Source organism: Phragmites australis, chromosome 4 (genome assembly GCF_958298935.1).
Source record: "Phragmites australis chromosome 4, lpPhrAust1.1, whole genome shotgun sequence".
Lineage (NCBI taxonomy): Eukaryota > Viridiplantae > Streptophyta > Magnoliopsida > Poales > Poaceae > Phragmites > Phragmites australis.
In genome coordinates this window covers 517,087-532,488 of record NC_084924.1, presented here as the reverse complement: position 1 = coordinate 532,488, position 15,402 = coordinate 517,087, and the positions used below count along the sequence as shown (strand labels likewise).

The 15,402-nt window shown below is 42.7% G+C and overlaps 1 pseudogene; it reads left to right on the top strand.

Moving 5' to 3' along the window:
- Positions 1–14,414: 14,414 nt before the first annotated feature.
- LOC133913974 (UDP-glycosyltransferase 71K3-like) lies at positions 14,415–15,402 on the top strand (annotated as a pseudogene).

The following is a 15,402-nucleotide window of genomic DNA, read 5'->3' as shown; positions in this document are numbered from 1 at the left end:
CTGCCTGCCTTTTTATACGGGGAGGACAGGGGAGGGGAGCCTCTCGGTCTCGGCTGGGCACACCGCACACTGCATGCACCACAGGTCGTTTCTCTCCTTTTTATTTTTCTTCTTCTTCTTTCTCTCTCTCTCTCTCGACTGCCAGAGAGAGAAGGGAAAGGGCAAGGGTACCATCGTTTTGTTCCTTGTTTTGCTTGATGAACACAAGTTTTGTACACACAAACAATGTGAGAGTTCTTTCTAATGGTAGGTACGTATGTGAGAGTTGTGCTCCTCTTCTCTTCTTTTTTTTAAGTACAAATTATTTAAATAGCAGTTTTACAGCCTCGAAGGCATTAATCTAAGGGCCAAAACCCCGCAGTTTTACAACTACAAATGCTATAGCAGAAATAGCCGTCAATATTCCACATGTACTACTTTTTCACTTGATAACACATATTTAACATAAAACAATACTGTGATTAAGCCTTTGATAAGTTAAAACTAGTTTTACAATAAAAAAACTACAAAATATTCCTTTGTGTGCCTATTATAAAGTATGAATTATGAACGGGCAAGTAACACGATGGCAAGCCACATGAGAGCGGTCGCGCCTGCGGGGTTCGAACCCCGGTGTCGCACACCTTTTTAAAATGACCTCCAAAAGATCCCGGATAAAATGGGTCCGGTAATAAAAAAATAAAATATAGATTTGGAAATATAATTATTCCGAAGTTTGTATTCAAAATTGAATATTAAATATATGAGAATTAATTTCAATTTAAAAAATCTAAAATTATGTTTTCCATGAGAATTAAATTTCATTGTTACAAAGCTTTTTCTAGCCACGTCACCTCGACGCCATGATAATCACGATTTAAGTTCTGCTTTCTCACTCCTCTCTCTTCTGTCCTCTCTCCTCTACCGTCTCCGCTATGATGAAAACTCTACCACTATCTCTGCCTCTGGCCGCTCAGTAAAGATCAGTGATATCTTAAAAGATGAGTAAATTAGAACACAAAATTAATGGCCTCTAAACATTTTACAAGATAAATATATATAGTCAATCCTAGCAAACTACTCTAAAAAGGAAAACAAGAAAAGGTAGATTGTAAGAATATAAACGCGGAAATGGAAAGAAGATAGATATAGCAAACTCGGTATAAGAATTTTTTATCTCATAGTATCGATAGCTCCCGTACGACAGCTGGTCATAGTCTTTGAGCCACCTAGGCCTCAAGCCTCAAGTAGGTTGAGCCACAAATGCAAGACCTCACCATAAGTCTATCTTTCGATCACTTTTCGTCGTCTTCACTTTGGAGTTTGAGCCATCAAGGCAAGGGTCTTCACGTCCTCGTACAAGAATCTTGCCGCCACTCCACATCAAGTCGAAGGCTCAACAAGCTTGAGCCATCTAGCCTCACGATATCGATGAGCCACCAAAACTTCAAGACGCCAGCATACCACTTGGTACATGGTAGGATTACTCCTTGATCCTCTCTCTTGATAGTAATACCTAGCAACAACTCTCTCTATTAGCATTTATCACTCCCTAATCTTGTACTTAATTCCTTAAATGATTAATTTTAGTACTTTGGTGGGTTAGATGTCTTCTCAAGTGTCTATAAGTTTTCCTGGACTCCAGCATACTCGAATAGCTGAGTAGAGGGTATTCATAGCCTCAAAGCAGCGAACTAGCCGTTGTTCCAACGGTTAAAAAAGATTGTGAACACCAGATGATCCAGCGTCAACAGCAATATAAACACCGGGCCATCCGACATGTACAACAGTAGAAACTAGCCGTTGAAACCACACTCTAACTCATTGCGAACACCGGATGTTCCGGCGTTATCTTGAACTCCATCGCTGGACTATCCAGCTTGCAGACTTGAGCCAACTGAACCACTTCTCACTAAGCATTGCCCGGCAAGTAGATCTTCTAATCACAAGATCATCTGGCATATAGAACCACGCTAAAACTTGTTATTGCAACATCTTCTGGAAAATACTCTGACGTAGTCAATCTTGATTCATCGGATCATCTGACATGTACAACCTTTAAATCATCTTCTAAGAATGCTCCGACGTGTACAAGACCTTGAGCATCAGACCATCCGACACATACAAAACTATTGGGGAAAATACTCTGGCATGTACAAATGTCTCATCATCAGACTGTCCGGTATATACAATTTTCCCGTGACTTATCCAATTCAATGCAATCTTTATCCCGTTTCGGTAGCTTCTTTATGTATTGCATCCATGAGATCTACTAAATCATATACTTGATAAACATGTTAGTCTCATTGACTATATTATTATTAATCATCAAAATCACATACATATCCTAAAATGACCATGTTTGCTACATACTCTACACTCTCACTCGCCATGGCCACCATCTCCGGCCATACCACCCATCCCGAGCCTTCGTACGACGTTGAAGCTCCACCACCACTAGAGAGCTCGGATGAGGCACAGTCCTTGGACTTCGGATCGGCGGGGTCCCCCTAAGATGATGAAGATTGGGACTTCTTCATCGATGAGCCGGAGCCAAATAGGCACCGAGCTTGGATGAAGAGGAGGACGCCGAGGAGGAAGAGGAGGCGGCCGATGATGACGACGATGATGACTATTTCTTTGTCGTGGCCAATCCTAACTGGCCGTGGTAGGCGTAGATGCATGACGGGTGTAGTGGTTCTTTTGTGACGACGGTGAACCAAAAGTTTTAGGGTTCCTTTTGCACGCGCGCCCACGATTTGTTTTGGTGTACAATGATGACTGCTTATTAGTGTTATAAAAACAATGATTCCGCTTTACTAATATAAAGCTTAATTAATTATGGCCTCCCTATTTCAATTTTGATTTTTTTACCAGGATTGAGTATTGCTATCGGTTCGTACCTAAAACCGACAGTAATAAGGGATATCAATCGGCATATTAGAGTCAAGAACCGATAGTAATAAGCCATTAACCGCTAGTGATGGTGTAGATCAGTGCTGGTTCTTGAGCCAACAGGGATAATCTATGACATGATTATCAGTGCCATTTAATCACTGTTGGTTCAAATAAAATTGGTAGTAATATATTTCTTAAATCGACATGCATGTGGTTTATCTTCATCTGTATCCAACAGAGTTAATATTTATAGGTCTAATTAACGACCCACAACGTACTGCAGTCGAAATTAAGGTAGAATTTTCTGATACTTCTAGCTACCTTCCAAGAACCGTAAAAGAGCTCGGAGATGATCGATCGATCCCCCGTCCATATTCCAAGAACCGTAAAAAAGTCGTAAAAGAGCTCACAAATCTTCGGATACAGAACTTGGAGCACACATCACTATGGCAAAATCAGATTTATATGTCAATATATCACTACTGGTTGCTAATAGACCGATAGTGATGCAGCATCATTGTTAGTTTAAAAACCATGTGAGAAGAATCAACAAATATGGTTTATGAGCCGGCAATAATGAATAACATCATTACTGGTTGATGGCTTAAGCCGGTAGTGATGCTTCACTGTCCGAGTGAGGACACCAGCTAGTAGTGATACCTAAACTATCACTGCCGATTCTAGCCACGACCTAACTGTAATAGTTCGTTAAGTATCATTACCGGTTTGTGTTAGAAACCGACAGTGATAATAGGTACCACTGTTGGTTCGTATGACGAGTCGACAGTGATAATGGATGATAGGTTATCTAAAAATTTATATGAAAATTATAGCCCTCAACGAGATCTACAATTTTGTAGTTATTTTTTTTAACTTAAGGTTATTTAAATACCAAAATAATTTTAACAAAGTTTTACCCGTGGTTAATGACAACTCATCTTAAAAAATTCATAACATTTTCATATAAAGTCGGATGAAGACAAACTTTATATCAAAATTATAGCACTCAACAAAACCTACAACTTTGTAGTTAATTATTTTTTTATTTAAAGTCATATAGATGTACAAATAAATATCTAAAACTAGTACAGAGGGAACCACATATCTGACCATAAACTTTTAGTCTGAATCTAGTATAAAACACTAGTAGAAATCATTGAAAAAAATACGCACAAAGCCACAAAGTTGAAAATTGCAAACTTGAGATTTTATCATGAGTTTGATAACTTAGATTGATGAAACGTCTACGCAGCACTAACTTTCAGACGTAACACTGTGTCTCAAAAAAATTTCAGGTAAATCGGAGAAGGTCAATTTTTAACAAAAACTTCAGAGGTCCTATAGAGGGTTTTCTAAGTCTTTTTTTAGGGTCACCAAAGGTACACGTCTCTATTTTTTTGATGTGCCTCCTCGTTAGCTTCGAAAGTAGAGGTTAAACATCAAAATCGGACTCCGTATGCAAAAGTTATAACTGTTTTACTGAACACTGTACGGATTAGACATAAAAATGTTCATACGGAGTCGATGGAGATAAACTTTATATTAACATTGTAGAATTCGACGAGATATACAACTTTGTAGTTGATAATATTTTCATTTAGGATCATTTAGATATGTAAATAGCCGTTCAAACGTTTGATTAAAAGAAGTCAAAAGAATTGATTTTGCTATTGTATTCAAGAACAAATGAGCGGTAAGATGGTTAGAGAGAACACGCGCACTGAGCTTCTGATCAAGGTCGTGAGTTCAAGTCTTGAAATTCATGTGAAAAAATAGCGAGTGCAGTGATCGGTACTCGAATTTCTAGTCAAGGGTGAGTGAGTAGTAGTGAGTCGGGTGCCGCTGGTCGATTTTTTTTTTTTTTTTTTTACCTTTTTCGGCCATAAATACGTTGATTCAGGGACCAGCAATCAGTACCTGTTGAAGATCGCGAGTGATAGTCGTTATGACTATCGATTATCTACTGCTAATTTTATAATTGATAGTGAAAGATGTTTTAAAGCTGAAAGTGTTAATGATTTTTGCAGTAGTGCATCCATGCATGAAGCGAAGTTGTGTTGTGTTGGTTGCTAGCTTGCTTACTGCAGCATGCATGTTACTTGCTTGTCAATAGCATATACGATACGACCCTAGCTATAGCTAGCTAGTCATCGATGAAGCTTAACAGGCCAGCTATATTAGTATTATTAGGTCCAACATGTACAACCCCTCGCGCGCTAACCATGCATGTTGTTGATATTTGAATGCATGAATAGCAATAATGATCGATTTGGGTTAATTGATGTGTTTCCTAACTTTATCTGACAAACTGTCTGACGATCTCCTAGCAAGCTACATGACAATACACTTGCATGCCATGCATGCATTCTATATACGGTGCTCGTTGTTACGCGCGAAGCACGACTTGCATTGTTTATACATGATGCATGCATGTATATATTGTTCCCGCGCCAGACGACGAAACGAGCTTAATTGTATATACATGGTTTAAGTTTTGGGAGGAAAAGAATTATATTTTATAGAGATCGACTGAAGAACTGTATATATATGTTGGCAGTATAGCACGTACGCCACATTAACAGGCACAAGCACATATCAGTTTCTTGTAGCTTTTTTTGTTGTTGTAATTTGTGATGACTAGCTAGATAAGATTGATAGCGCGCAACTACAAAATTCAGATCACGAGCGATGGATCGAAGTGAAGGCGCGTGGACGTCCCCTGCCCAATATCGATCGACACCGACGGATCATGCACGACGGATCCTAGCAGCAATTATCTTATTTCCCAAATCGAGGGAAGCAATCTGTAATGGACGCACCCAGCACGCCATGATGCATGCTGTGCATCTATCGAGCATGCATGCATCGTCGTTTTGCATCGCTACCTAGCTAGCCGGCCGGCCATCTTGAATTGCTATGGACCGATCGTGCAGACTACATGTGTAGCTGCTAGCGCTAAAACTGAACCAACATTGCGCACTCGCATCTTACAAAATAAATAAATAATAATAATTGCACACGCGGATGCACGCACCGCACCTTCTCTGTTAGTATAAACCTCGCTCCTTTCGCTACCTAGCTAGCTAGCTGGATATGCTTATCCTTCTACATTTTTGTCACTTTCGATCGATCTCACCTTTTTTTTCAAAGGAAAAAAGTATACCCAACCCTTCATAGTGTCTTTGAAGTTTTTTAATTGGTCTTCTGGGTGGACTGGTTAGAGCATGCAACTTGGTATGATTTGAGAGGCAAGAAGTCGATCTCTGGTCCAAATTCTGGCTAGCACAAACTTTAAAAAAAAAAAAAATGCACCTGGTGTATGCAATTAACCCCTATGTAGTATGGATCAGTTCTCAAATTCTGTTACAGGAAATGTTTCGTTCCCTCCGTAATTTTTTATTTGACTAATGGTCTTCGAGAAGTAGTTAGTAATATTGTTATCCAAGTAGTAAAATCCATAATATTATTTAGGTAGGTTTAATGAAAAAACTGATAATATAGTTTTCGTTTGGATACAGAGATAGGGGGTGCGATTGTGATTGGGATACAAGGTGGGATAATCCTAGCCCTCAATAGAACACTACGGAGGGTTAGGATCAGTCCACCTTCCCTATCCAGCCATCTCCTTATCCCTAAATCCAAACGAGCATGGATATACTACTTGTTCCTTAGACACATAACACAAAATTCTACTCGATCATCTAGTAGCTCCCAACGATCAATGTCCTCCAAATTGGTCACTAACAAATTGGATGTCCATATCAGCCAATACCTAAAACTATTACCCTTACCAAATAGTTCAAGTAATGTGGTACCCATATGAGTGACCATATACAACTTCATGCATGTATCAAAGGGGCATGCAGCGAGTCATGCCTTAATTTATTTTTGCTCTTAAGATTCAAACCTAACATTCCATAGCCCTAAATTCCAAAGCATTTGCTGTCATGCGACAAGCACTCTAGTGATTACAAAAATCCATGGAGCTAGCTTAATCTGTCCTTTCGGTGCATGCTAATTCCAGCAACCATTGTGACGCCACGGTCGATCAAGATAATCTCAAACGGCTTGTGGCTTTCTTGGGAGAGGACTTGTTTTCTTCGCTGTCTGATGTCTGTCATCATTTGAAAGAAATGGTTCTGACAAAATTCAAATAATTAAATGTTGAAGTAGATGGAAAACGCTCAGTTCTCTACGAGAGATCGACATGGAGCTTCTTCTGTCCTGGATCTTCTGTCGGTGATGTTGAGCTAGCAAGAATTGCTCTTAGATTGACCAAGTAACTCCCAATCTATCTCGGTCGATTGTTCTTGTCGAAAAAAAAAAACATAGGAGAAAATAAAACTCGCTATCAGATTGGAGATAATAAGTGCATTGCTCCAAATACCTGAGAAGAAATTAAAGCAATCAAAGCATGCAATCCTCTTTACAGCTCCTCGCTTTTCCAAATGATTCCTTTTATTTATTTAATTCATTTTGTCTTCTTTGTCTGTTTGTTTCTCCTCATGTTCCTTTTGTTATTGTTGTTCTTTGGATTCCTTTGGCTTCAGAGGGAAATTAAACTGGGGTAGGACAGAGTACTTGGATTGTACTAGCTGCAGTCTTTTGTTGATTAAGCATGATCATTGCACAATCACTGGGAGACCATCAACCATTTGTTCTGTTTTAATTTCAAACGCTGATCCAATGATGGACCAGAGCTAGTTTAAGACCCAATTGGAGGGTGGCTTCCGACAAATCACAGCAATTAAACTAACTAATACGCACAAAGGTTACCAAATTTAGTAGCCGCACATACACAATTGCCTGTCCATATATATAGAAACCCCACATTGTCACACCTAATTTGTAACTTTAACAACCTTATAAGTTGTTCCTCAACAGGCTGTCCATCTGGACAGACATATATGCAATAGTAGCACCTGATCACATCTCATGTTCCACTGGCCTCCACTACTTGATGATGCACACTAGCTAATCCCCTCACCAATTGCATGATTATTTGTCTATATGCATGTATGACTCCTTAAGTTCTTGAGAAACTACTCTACTACCATAGTATATATGGAGCAAGCAAGACAACAATGAATAAGACAATGAACGATACTGGATGGAAGGATCTGGTAGCAGCAGTTGTTTAGCATTGCATGCATATGAGGCCTAGCTACAAATCAAGTTGTTTGATGCATAGAGTTCCATCTCATCTTCTACTGGACTCTGTTGGATAGATCTTCCTGGCCCTGCAAATAATTGAAAGGAGAGCAAGGATGGGACAAACAACAGATGCATTGGGATGATCTTATGTTTGGAGCACATGATGTGTGCCGCCGCATATATAGCAGAATTTGTTTTCTTCTTCTCCGCCATGTGCCTACCTGGCATATCCATCCGTTCCCCTGTAAAATACTCCACCAATGCACTGCACATTAGACAGTGATGGGGACTTGCATTGGGGCCTTATGTGTTGCCTCCGTGAGCTCCCAATGGGTTAGAGTTCTCTGAAAACTATGAGTACTACTTGATCTCAAAACGGGCAGGGATTTTTTTTATTTAATTTGCTTTCTCTTAAAGTAACAAAAAACAATTACTAGGTGGGGCCAAATCACATCTCCAACGTTATCACTGAATCTGAGAGGTTTACCGACGATTTTTCTATTTTACTCAAGAGGTTTCAAAACTCAGCAATGAAATAAAAAAAATTCTATTGGTTCGGTAACCAGCGATGGATTTGTTACCAACCAAATCGACGATGACAGATGTATGTGACGTGCAACACGACCCGTAGGACGTACGTGTCAAGCCATCATGCGTTCATATTCCTAGCTTCCTTATGAACTGTGACGACTGGTAGCCGATCGGCACCTGGCAGCAACCATACGTATCTCGATCGCCATCCATGGAAGGATCATCTAGTTACGGCGTCAAAACAACGGATCGAACAAACAAGAAGCAATGGATGCAGCAAGGAGAAATCCGGGATGGCCAACAGCCATGCATGCGGTAACTGCAAGCATAATATATATCTTGCAATTATTTTTCAGCTGGTATATATCATCCAGAATATGCTCATGTACCTACCTGCCTAAGATCTGCATACCACAACAACCTGCAAACGCCAAAGGTCCCGAGTGTACACTATAGGCTAGCCCCTTAAAATACAAGAAGAATACCGAGGTACGTAATCTGCATATATATGCGTGATCCGACGTCTGAATCCCATGATGGTAACCACTTTCGAAAGCAGCTGTACTATTGATCTGGTAAGAGATACGATATTTGGTTGCATTTTTTTCAAGTACAAATTAGACGTACAAGAGTACGAGCACCACACTTACTCCTATACATTTAAATAAGATTGGATGTCTAATCTCATGTAACATGAGTATATGTTTTAACTACCAAATGTAATCACTTGTACACATATTATTCCATCTCAGAATTTAATCCCATAAAAATGTGAGACCTGTGCTGAGCAACATGAACTTGGATGGATAAGTTCTGCCACAAGACCCAAGCTCAGTACACGTCGGGTTGAGGAAGGCAGGACCAGGTTTCTGAAAAAGATGGCAGAAGAGATTGAACTATTAAATGGAATCACAATAGCCAGCTACATGGCATGTGTGCAGAGCAAAACACTCTGCAACACTAAGTAGAAAAATAATTTATGTAGACAGTTCAGAAACTCCGTGCGAGATATTTTTTTAATCGCATGTGAAAAAATTATATACAAATTTAATTTATACATACGATTCATTATTGGATGTTTTGAACCATTTGTACAAATAGCTCGTTATTAGAACCGTCTGTACTAAGTTTTCTAAGCTAAAAATCTAAAAATATTTTTTTAGGAGTCGAACTCCCAACCTCTAACATCGCGTGAACATTCCTTACCTTCTCACCTGTCGTTCATTGCTGAACATTGTATAAAAATAATCTATACAAGATATACACTCAAAATAAGTAAGACACTATTAATACAAGCGGTTATAAATTTAGAATCGATTGTACTAATTAGTACAAACGATTATAAGTTTAGAACTGTCTGTACTTTCTTTTTTTAATAGACGGTTCTAATTTGAAACTGTTTATACTATTACTGTCAATAGTACAAATGGTTCCAAATTAGAACCGTTTGGACAAAAAAAGAACAATGCAGACGGTTACAAATTATAACTGTTTGTACTAATAGTATAGACAGTTCTAGTTTAAAAACATCTGTATTGTAGCGTCCCACTTTGTTACAACTGCTCGTTACTATTTTCTCAAACGGTTCTAGTTCAACTGTTGTGGTAAGATGCGGGTTAACACATGGCTCATCAAGAGACGGACGTGGGCTAGCTCACATCTTACTAAATAAGCGTCCTAATGATCAAATAAAATTTAATATGGATAGGTCTTGACAAGTATTTGGGCCCCTCACTTTGCTCTCTCCAGATTCCAAAATGATGGGGTTGTGGTCAGAGCCAATTCTGGTAATACTCCATGCACTGCAGATGGGGGACCTTTCCTCCCAATCAGTGGTGACCAAAATTCTGTCTAGGTTAACCATCATAGGGTTTTCTTGTTTGTTTGACCACATGAATTGACTCCCAACTCTGTGTATCTCTCTTAGATGCCAGTTACCGATAAATGCATTAAACATCCCCATCAAATAATAATTTACATCCCCATTGTTTTTGTCTGCAGCAGACCTTGATAGATTAAAGTCACCCCCATCACAATGGGCAGGGGTTCACACTTGCAATAGGAAACCAACTCGTGAAGGAAGTGCTCAGACCAATTGTGATCCACTAGCCATAAACCGTCAGAAGGATCCATCGGAAGTTAGAGACCTTGTTCCTTAGGATCAACTTAATAGAATAGTTACCAATGTGGGCGTCCTCCATCTCAATGATGTCATCTCGAACACCCATGAGTATTCCCCCCGAGTGCCCCCTGGCCAACAATCATTGCCAATTAAAAGGGCTTTGTCTAGCGATTTTAGCTAGCTCCTTGCTAGTGAAATCACTCTTAATAGTCTCTTGTCATCCCACTGCATCTAGTTTTTCTTGAGCGATGTATTCTCTAACTTGCTTTCTTTTGGATGGTTTACTCAAACCTCTAACATTCCAAAATAATGTCTTCATTCTTCCTCATGCCTTTTACAAGCTAGCCTGCTTATTCTTGCTTGATCCTCCGACCTTCGTTGACTCATATCCATTGGAAAAGTTGTTTATAAACTCATCTGGATGTTCTCCCTCACCATGAGGGTAGGGTTTCTCTGCTAGTTTGGCTAAATACTCCTTGTAATTAGCCTCTGCTATGGTTGCTCTTGCCATTTCTTCTGCTTTAAAGGCCGAAATCAATTCTATTGTATTATCAGAAGCATTATTCAAAATAGTAAAGGGGTTATTAGAAGGGATACTTTTTTCTCTAGGTTCTTGACCCTCAGTCTGTTAATGGCATTCTCTTGGATGGGAACTCCATCTTTAGGGACCCTTTTGCTGAACCTGGTGGCAACAATTGATTGTTTACCCCATCTAACTCTTCTTTTAACTTTCTCATTAAGAATAGATCATCATGGCATTCTTTTAACTTTCTCATTAAGAATAGATCATCATGGTCCATCTTCCTTTTTAGACTTAGGTGACAGCGCCATCTCAGTGCCCTTGTCACATTTGCCAAGGAGAGTCTACTCCATGGAGGCATCTTCCTTGGTGTTCTCCCTATCAAAGATTGCTATAACAGGTTCCACTCTAGTATCATTGCTATTTTCCCCCAAGTTAGTGCCTTCTCTAGGTCTGCGAAGTGTTAGGCATTTGCTGGCCGCAATGCAGTACTATCCCTCATTGTTGTGAACCAACAAGTGGCCCTCAAGTACCTCAGTTTCTATCTTTTAAATTACCATTATCTGAGAGTTATCCTTCTTTGACTGCTCCATGCCAGATTGGATGATCTTGTTTTCATATCGCCCCACATGACTTAGACCTCCCCTTTCCTGCTCCATAAGGCAAGAGCAGAGATCATCAATCTACTTCACATGGTCGTTGAAGCCAAGCATCAGCTGAGCACCTTTAGATTCATTGGATTCTTCTAGAGAGGTCTCCAGGCAACCCTTATCTACTATTATCTGATGGATAGAAATAGGGTCTTGGATCTCCATGGCAGTAGGACATGGTTGATGTTTGCCCCCTAGTAGCACATGATCTGCTCAGGACATAGTAACCCCCACCTTGGGGTCAAATAAAGCAAGAGGCAGGACTTGCATACCCTCATGGCTATCATGCTTCTCCTTTGGTTTGTGCTCCCTTTGCTTGTTAGCTTTTTGAGGTGTATTGTTCAACCCAATTTCAACACCTTCCCAGAAAGAGGAGTCATCAAACACACTTTCATCTTTTTTGAGATCATCATCTTTAGAAGTATCTGGTTTAGGTCCCTCCTTGGGTCCTTTCCTAGATAGCCCTTCGGTCACAAATCTGATACCATGACCTTCTCTATCAAAGTAAATCCTGACAAAATATCAAATTTTGTAAGGGTCCATGCAATTCACCTTTACTCTGACAGGATCCTCTCTAATAAAGCTCAACTCATCGACTACCAAAGGATCAACTACGATGGAAGCAATATCCTTGATCACATCCTCATCCTTAGGATATGAAGGAACTCCAAAAATCTTGATCCACACTGTTTGCAACATGTTCGCCATAGCCGGATCGCTATCATATTTGGAAAATTTAACCTTCAAAGTTCTCAATTCCACAGAAATCATTCTGGCCATGGTTTCCAAAGTTTCCTTGCTAGGGAAAGCAGCCACAAATTCATTCCAGTCCCATTTGGGATCTATTACAAACTTCAACTCCTCTTCCAGTTTTCTCACATATGCTTCTCCTTGCAACACCATGATCAGACAAGAATTAAAGACTATGCGCTTCTTATCATTTCCAATTTTAATGGAGTAAAAGCTCTGATCAACGCCAAAACCAAACATTCAAATCTTTCTATTGTTATTCTGACAATCAACTGCCATGTGGTCTGTCTTTTTACATTTGTAGCACACCGGTTCATTGTTGCAGTGCAATTGGTGATGACCCATGTTTTGACAACGGAAGCACAATACTTCTTCTTCAGGAGTGATTTGCTTAAGAGATTTACCTTTGATGTCTTTGGGGGGGGGGGGTCGTTTTTGGTGTTGTCTTGTTCTGAATTGCCCCAGCCTTCATGAGAGGCCTTAGGGTCTTGCCGTCTCACAAAAGGCCCTCTACTTCCGCGGTCTTGCTGGCCAACACCCTGGGCTCCTTGTCCAGTCGGACCATCACCGTAGGCACCTTGACCAAACGGACCACCTCCGCGCTTGCCGTGACCACGACCGCCTTGTCCAGAAGGACCACCGCCATGGCCACCTTGAAAAGCGCCACTCCCATGGCCCCCTTGGCCAGCACGCCCCCCGTCCTGGGTTCTGGTATGAGCCTCCTTAGCCTCCAGATCCGAGAGGTGGGGATGGTAGGAGTGATCTTTGGTTGAGATCAAACCTTGTTGAAACTTGGTAAGTATGTCTTGTTCACGTTTGATGGCAATAGCATTACTTTTTTTTAGAAACAGTGGCATTACCGATACCTACCGGCCGGGCTACCACCGGAGGAGCTAGAGAGAAAACATGGGGGATTTCAGATAAACGGCAACAGTAACAACTAGTATAATATATTTATGTCAGCTGTATCATATGATGTCAGTCTCTATATCCACTTGGTGGTAGTTGGTAATGCATGTGCACACACATCTACACGAGCTGGGGACTAAAACTAGACACTCCTCGAAAGTTTGTACATGCATTGAGCTGTTTGGTTTGAAGCACATGGTTTCCAAAACCTCGAAAGTTTGACGCACATGGTCTCCTCCAAAGGTGGTAATGCGTGCATGGTTTGGTTCAAGCTGATGCTGATGGACCATCTCAACTGGCAATTACGATTCTGCTCAATGAACATCAGCTGAAATGGAACAGATGATCGAGGATGTATGATGGATGGATGCATGGCTATGAAGCCAACAAGAGATCCAAGAGATCAAGTTGTGTCCAATCACACTCACTCGCAAAGCAAATGCCGGAAAAATTAGAAAGTTTTGCCGACAAAATTACAGGGACCGATCACTATCCTTAACTTTTCCGAACCAAGTTGACAACTTGACAAATCTGACTGCTATCCTGTTCCTTTTTCGTGGTTGTTGACGGTCACGTAAATGGGCCTAAACCAGTAGTGTTCGGCGGAATGGGCGGCCTGGTATGAGCCCACCATGTCCTCCTTTGGCCCAATCAATGCCCAGCCCAGCTAGCACCCATGCCATGCCATCACTAGCTTCGCTGTCCTCTGCCGCTCTTCGGTGAGGGCGAGCTCACGCCAGCGGCCGATCCTACATGCCAACGCACCTCGTCCTCCTGCCGGACCTCGGCTCCGGCCATCTCATATCCCTCATCCAGGCCGGCACCCGCATCGTCCGCCACGCCAACACCACCACCCTCACCGTTCTCCTCGATCGTCCGCCCTCCCACACCGGACTCGGCCGCCCAAGTCCAGAGCGTCGCCGCCATCCGCTTCCACCACCTCCGGGCCATCGACCAGCACCCTCCCAAGGTTGCAGGAGGAGCTCCCCCTCTACTACGGCGACATGGACGGGACGGTGGACATCCCCGGTATATCCCCCGTCCCGGCGGCGTGCATGCCCGAGATCCTGGCGCGCAGAAACAGCCTCAACTACAGCTGGTTCGTGTACAAAGGCCGCCGCTTCATGGAAGCCGACAGCATCGTCGTCAACACCGTGTCCAAACTCGAGCAGGGATCCTTGGCTCCATTGAGGCCGGTCGGTGCGTGCCCGGGCGCGCGGCACTGCCGCTGTACCCCATTGGCCCGGTGATCGACCTGGGCGTCAGCTCGATGTCCGAGCACAGGTGCGTGGCGTGGCTTGACGCGCAGCCGGAGGGGTCGGTGGTGTACCTGTGCTTCGGGAGCGTGGGCTGGTTCGAGGCGGTGCAGGCACGGGAGCTCGCGGCGGGGCTGGAGCGCAGCGGGCACCGGGTCCTGTGGGTACTGCGCGGCCCACCGGAGGCGGGGTCGCACCATCCAACGGACGGCGACGCGGCGGCGCTGCTCCCGGAGGGGTTCCTGGAGCGAACGGCGGCGCGGGGGCTAGTGTGGCCGGCGTGGGCGCCGCAGCGGGAGATCCTGGAGCACGCGGCGGTGGGCGCGTTCGTGACGCACGGCGGGTGGTGGAACTCGTGCCTGGAGAGCCTGTGGTCCGGGGTGCCCATGGTGCCGTGGCTGCTCTACGCGGAGCAGCACCTGAACGCGTTCCAGGCGGTGGCGCTCGGGGGCGCCGGAGGGAAGAAGCGGCAGCTGGTGGAGGGTGGAGTGGGCGGTGAGGAGCGTGATGTGGGAGACACGGGAGGGAAAGAGGGCGCGGGCGAACGCCATGCGGATGAAGCTGCTATGCCGCGACGCCGTGGGCACGGGCAGCTTCTCTCACACATCAATGCGTGTTGATGATAAGATTTAA